Raw genomic sequence first — 7,282 nt, forward strand, 5'->3', positions numbered from 1 at the left:
GGTTACTGAGCAGTAGGCTCAAACATGTACTGTGTTCTGTGTTCATTTCCACAGTGCCTCACAAAACTAAACAAAAGATATTCACCAGTCTGTCAGTGAAAACTCCGGTATGAACTCTACAATATTTTCCTTAACACTGTAATTCACAACCCCTAGCCTCATTAAGCACAAGAAGCTTATTAAAGTAGGATATATTGATTAACACTTGAAATGTGAAAATGTCAACTTTATACTCACAATACATGAAGGTGTCTCTTGATAGTAAACCTGGGCAGAAATTTTTATCCATATCTGATTAGCTTATTTTAAAGCTAGTTTTTTGTTTTTTTGTTTGTTTGTTTGTTTTTAGAAATTCTACTTTGGTGATATTTAATATCCCCTATGTGTATATATTAGTTACTGTAGCCTTGAATACCTCTTAAACTATATGCTACAAGTTAAATATACAAGTTAAAAATTTCACACCACACTGTATTTTTCACACAATAGTCCTAAAGACCATGCCATGTTGTTTCAAAGTTCTTTACTTCAGTAACTTTCCACTAATATAAAGTGTGTATCATCCAATCTCATAAGTACCTGTACAGGCTGATTTTGTTTAAGACCCACCTAATACCCTTAATTCACACTGATGAGAATTTATTATGTTAATTTCATCGCTGTGCTCTTCCATTCCTAGCTAGAGTTTTAACTATATTTCGAAAGGTTATCAACACTGTTGAATGCTCCCCCCCCAAGAAAACTTTGATAATTATTTCCATCAACCAGGAAGAAAACATGTCATTCACTCTTGACTAAATTTATCCTTTTAACCTAAATTCAACCTTGTTTTGTATGAAAACTTAAAACGCTAAATAATCAAAAGAGCTGATCATCTCTTCAAAATAAGTGAGCAGTGCAATATTAAAGAAACTTTCTCCATTGAACTTAAGCCTAAAATAACTTGTTTCTGTTTTTGTTTTTAAGCACCTTAGAGGAAGGACTCACCAAACAACATTCCTTTATTTGCAGTCAGAGAGTTATAAGTTATTAATTCACTTGCCACTAAATAAATAAAGGGCCCATCTTCTCAGTCTTGCTTAATTCTGTTAGAGAAATATGCTTTCTGATAAAACAGTGTTTCCCTCTGTCAGAGAACTACTCACAGCTCACTTACTGATCACATGACAATGCCACATAGTATGCGTCTATAGACTATTTTTTAATTGGTGATTTAATAGTGGTATGCACAAGGTTACAAGAATATAGGAGATAGATGCATACTGTACTCACCACCAAAGGTCTGTGCCCCCACATCATTATGGCCTATAACTCTACAGATTTGAATAAATAATAGTGAATAAAATCTGCTGTACATATTTTTCACTTTTTTTTTTTAACTATTAGTGATTTAATAGTGATCAACAGGACTGTAGCACAAGAGGCATGCAATTCCCACCACCAGATATCTGTATCCTATCCCCTCCATTGGATTTTCCCTATTTTTTATCCCTCTGGGAGTATGGACTAAAAAACTTTATGGGGTGCATAAGGTATAATTGCTTCTCTGCTGGACACAGGCATTGGCAGGTTGACCCATACCCCCAGGTTGTTTCTATCTTTCTCTAGTAGTGTAGTGGTCTGGAGAGATGGGGTTCTAGGACATATTGGTGAGGTTGTCGGCCCAGGAAAGGTAGGTTGGTATCATGGTAGTATTTTTTAACTCTTATGAGTGAGATCATTCCATATCTATCCTTCTCTTACTGCTTTATCTCTCTTAACATGATTCATTGGTGGAGAGGGATCTATTAAAGGTCTTGATCCATACTGTCTATGAGATAACAAGGATTATGTGACTACAGCCCCAGAAGTTGGGGTGGCCTGTTATTGACCAAAAAGGCCATTATTGGCTGAGCCAGTTTCTTGCTCTTATCCAGTTTTTGTAGCCCCTTCTTTTTAGACTTTGTCTCAACTGTTAAAGTAGAGAGTTAAATCTCATTTGTTGTATCCAATCTGGTATTAGTTTTATGGAGTCTGGCCTCAAGTTAGGAAGAAAATACTCTTAGAGTTTTAGTGTGGTTTATGCTAACCTTAAGTTTTACTGCAATTACTTGTTTGTTGATTCTAAAAAAATTGTCCTGGGGACAATAACTGCCCTTTAGTTGATAAATAAATTTTTGCCAGTATATCTCTTGGCCAATTACATACAGTCTTTCTTTTAAAGATTAATAATGGTAACAATGATGATGATGCTGTCAGAAAAGATAAGAAGATATATCTTACTCACTTTCTATTGTGTAGTTAGTTGAGTAGATAGAGTGTTTGAGGGAAGTGAAGTGGGGGACATGAAAGTAGGGTGTCTAGGCCTAAGTAGTAAATATTTGATTAGGCAATTTATGGTGTCTTATTTAAACCTTTCTATATGCTTGCTGAGCTTATTAGGTCTAAGTCTAGTCACAGAGGACTATTAAGCACTTTTACTTTGAGGTATATAGTTGCTCTTAATTTATGGATGCATGTATACATATTCCTCTAGGCCCTAGCCAATATGTAGGATCTGTAACTTTGTAATAGTCAAAATCTGGAAGCAACCCAGGTGTCCAACAACAGATGAGTGGCTAGGAAAATAGTGGTATATATGCACAATGGAATACTACTCAACTATTAAAAATGGTTAATTCATCTTCTTCACTCCATCATGGATGGTATTTGAAGGAATTGTGTTAAGTGAGATAAGCCAGAAAGAGGATGAATATGGGATTATCCCACTCATGTTTCTCATAAACATAAGATAAGAAATAAGAACAGACAGGGAAACACAAAGCAGAACTTGGATTGGATTTGGAGTATTGCACCAATAAAAGATTCTTGGGAGGGGGGCAGGGGTGTGTATTATCATTTCCATTGTAAGAGGTGGATATAGGAACACAAACTTTAGTAGTGAGTATGGTGTTAAACTATAGTCCTATCAACTTACAATCTTATAAGCCACTATTCAGTATGTCAGGGGGAAAACAGATTTAATTTTTCAAGTTCTTTCAGTGCCTAAATTTCAGCTGAGTCAAGATCTCAAGATGCCTGCCTCCATGGGTGGCCAACACTATATCGTTTCTTCTCCAAAACAGAAGATTCCGGGTGCATCTGGGTGACAAGTCTAGCAGATGGAGACCTGTCTCAAGTGGCCTCCCCCAGGGCTCTGTTCTGGCTCCTACGCTATTTAATATTTACATCAATGACCTCCCAGAAACTTCTTCAAGGAAGTTCATCTATGCGATGACATCTGCTGTGCAACTCAGGCATCCAAGTTCGACATCCTCGAGGAAACACTCACGAAAGACATGTCTCTGATATCTGATTACTGTAAAAAATGGTGACTAATCCCTAGCACTGCAAAAACGGTATCATCTGTTTTCCATCTACACCATGCTTCGGCCTCGCGTGAGCTTAATGTGCAGCTTGGCGGTACAAGAATCCGGCATGAAGCCCAGCCAGTCTATCTTGGCGTTACTCTCGATCGCACTCTGTCATTTCACGAACATCTCATAAAAACTGCAGCAAAGGTGGGTGCGAGGAATAACATCATTGCAAGACTGGCCAGCTCCTCATGGGGCGCGAGCGCTTCCACACTACGATCATCATCTCTGGCATTATGCTATTCCACTGCAGAATACTGTGCCCCAGGATGGTTCCGTAGCCCCCATATCCACTTGGTCGATTCCAAACTATACTCCTCCATGAGGATCATTTCTGGAACCATCTGTTCCACCCCGGTTCCATGGCTGCCAGTTCTTAGCAACATCGCCCCGCCAGATATTCGTCAGGATGCGGCATCATCTAAGTTCATTTCCCACGTCTACGCTCGACCAGACCTGCCAATATACATGGATATCTTCTCCCACCCTGTCCAACGCTTGACGTCTCGTCACCCAATCTGGTCCCCTATGCCTACACTGAACTTCTCTGTTCCAGTCTCTTGGAAACAGAGTTGGCAGTCAGCTGAGGTAAAGAACAAACCCCTCATCACAGACCCCTGCAAGCATCAACCCGGCTTTGACCTAGCACGTTATGATTGGGCCCTTCTCAATCACTATCGAACAGGCCATGGCCGGTGCGCCGCTATGTTCCATCACTGAGGAGCCAGAGACGACCCGAATTGCCCCTGCGGCTACAGACAGACTATGACCCACATAGCCAATGACTGCCACCTCTCCAGATTCAAAGGAGGTCTCGAAACTTTACATCAGGCTCAACCTGATGCTGTTGACTGGCTACGGAAGAAGGGCAAACGCTAGAAGAAGAAGAAGTTCTGAGTATATATTTGTTTATTCTAAGCACTTAATGTTTCAAATTTGTAAACTGACACTGGATGTGTGTGTGTGTGTGTGTGTGTGTGTGTGTGTGTGGGTGGGTGGGTGGGTGGGTGTGGGTGATAAGTAATTATAAGTATCTATTCGTAGATAGCATAAAATGACATAAATCATGCTGAGGTCAAAGATGGTATGGTCAATTCTAACCACGGAGTCTTCAAAGTAAATCAAGCTCCCAAGTAACTTGGTTATTATAATAATTTTCTCTTGACTTCTTAAATTCTAAGACTGCATGGAACCTTCTTTTCAAAATCTGTATTTTCCCAGTCCTAGAGTCTCTGGGACATTGCTTGTATTTCTTGATGCTTCTCTTCTTGATTCCTTACCCTGTTATATTGCCTCTGATAACCTCAACTAAATCAATACAACCAGTGTCACCATGCCACGTTATCTGCCACTACCTTTCTGTTTAGATTGAATCCAGAAACACCAAGACTGAGATATCAACCTTCCAATTCTAGTAGTATTGTGAGACCTTTCCTATCACATAAGACTACCTAGTTCCATTTTAAATGATGTACTGTCTAACAACATTTTCTTCTTTCTTTTATACATATTGCATTATCAAAGAGATAGATAGGGAAAGAGAGGCAGAAAGAAAGGGAGAGAGAGAAGGAGAGGAAGAGGGATAAGGAGAGGAAAAGGAAGAGAGAGAGACTGAGAGATAGAGAGGTGAGAGAGAACTATCAGAGTTTCTTTAGATGTTAGCTCTTCAGCCTGGGCTAAACACATGCCAATGTACATGCCCTACCCACAACCTTCATTTTGAATGTCTGTCAACTAAAAATATAAGGGGATACATTTGTTCTTATTCAAACCAGGAATTATGTGCTAGTTCGTTTTTCTGGCACTAGGATAACAAATACAGAATATAGAAAACTTCTATAAATAATGGACATACACAATCTCATGATTGCATGTATGCTGCTATAAATCTTTCAAATCTAATTGAACTATATACTTTCATTATTTATATGTAAGACTGATTTAAAAAAAAGAAAGTTACACTTTTTAATGTCCATTACTTCCTTTACTTTCCTATTATTTCACCTAAATTTACCTACAATGTGCTATTTCCCTCTTGGTCTGCTTCTAATTCTGCTTCTAAGACCCCTTCTGTTTTAATCATCATGTTAGGTTCGCTTGCATTGCTTAATGCTGTGGTCTATTTACATAATCATTGTTTTGTTTGAGACCTGCACTGGTTTAATCCCCACTGGTTCGTGTTCTTTTTCCACTCCGCCCCCTCTCCTAGTCACATCCTGTTTTCCACCGTTTAATCCCCACTGGTTCGCGGGCTTTTTCCTTCTTCCCACCCCCTATCCTAAGTACTTCCTCTTCCTGACACTTCCGCCTCAGGAGATATAAAGGACTGGATTTTCTAATGAAGAGAGATTGATTGATTGCACTGAATCCCTGCTCATCAATAAAGACTGAACTGCGTTCCCAGCTCAGCCATGAGTCCCTGGTTGTCTCTCTCCTGCCCACGAAGCTAGCCCTGGCAGTTCCCATTTTAATCTCCCATTTATATCTTAGTGTCTTTCCAAATAAACTGAATTCACCAAGTCTTCAAATATGCTACTAGCTTATTTTCTACTCCAGCTACTCTCAAATAATTTCTCTTACCATTTTCTGAGGTATAAATATTTTTAATATTTCATCTTCTCTGGTGAACTGTAGGTTTCTTGAGACTTAGCACTATGGAGCTTTGAGTTCTGAATACAGTCCAGTATAGATCCTTGCAAATCATATCTATTTCCTAAAGCTAGGTTGAAAATAATGCACTGATTCAGGCCTGCCTTTTATAGTCTGCAAACATTCCCCATGTCACTATTATGTGCCCTGTTCTGAATTAGACACTAGGTATTAAAATGTCTTTCTAGTTATCACAAACTTCTTTTATTTCATTTTCCCCTCTACGATCAGAGCTTTTGGTGTGCCTAAGAGCTCCCATTTATCCATAAATAAGAGAAATGATCAACACAGTATAAGTATCTTCATATGTGATTAAATAGCACTCAGTCCACCCTATGTATCTGGGCTCTTCTCACAGTCTCAGGTATAGCAACTCACACAGCCTGGATGACCTGTGCTGTCAGAGTGCTACTACCTACAGTCCTGATTGGTGCGCCCTTAAAAGGAGTGACAAGCCAGATGTTCAATTTCTTCCTCTCATTTCTAAAGGCGCTACTCTGTGCTCCCAGTTATGTAATAGATGTTGCTGTGTGGCCGGTGACTGCTAATACTTCTTCTTTTATTTTTTTAAATGTTTGTTTATTTATTTATTTATTTATTCCCTTTTGTTGTCTTTGTTGTTTCTTTTTATTGTTGTAGTTACTGTTGTTGTCATCATTGTTAGATAGGATAGAGAGAAATCGAGAGAGTAAGGGAAGACAGAGAAGGGGAGAGAAAGACAGACACCTGCAGACCTGCTTCACCGACTGTGAAGCAACCTCCCTGCAGGTGGGGATCTGGGGGCTTGAACAGGGATTCTTACACTGGTCCTTGCACTTTGCGCCATGCAGCACTTACCCTCCCTTTTTTTTCTAACCATGTGTAGATAGTCATTGTATCATGCCATCACATTAAATAGCAACTTAGCAGTCTGAGGTTAAAAAAAAAAAAAAAAAAAAAACTAGTGATAGGTGGGTGGTGAAAACATTGTGCATTATGCTACATTCTAATCTCTGAGTTAATGAAGTTTGTTGGGAAAAGATGATTCCAGTGTATGGGGTTGCATTTTTATGCTATCATGTACCATCTTTACTTCACAGAATTCTTATGAACCAATTTTATTTTCACAGAGCTTTGAACTAAACTATTGTGTTCACTGGTCTCATAAAAGTTTGATATCTGATTCATCTACTACTCTTATTTTTACAGAAATGGTGCCAAAAAATGGAAAGCAGTGTTTCATGTTTTTATTCTATTACAGA

The sequence above is a fragment of the Erinaceus europaeus genome, chromosome 14 (assembly GCF_950295315.1).
Source record: "Erinaceus europaeus chromosome 14, mEriEur2.1, whole genome shotgun sequence".
Classification (NCBI taxonomy): domain Eukaryota; kingdom Metazoa; phylum Chordata; class Mammalia; order Eulipotyphla; family Erinaceidae; genus Erinaceus; species Erinaceus europaeus.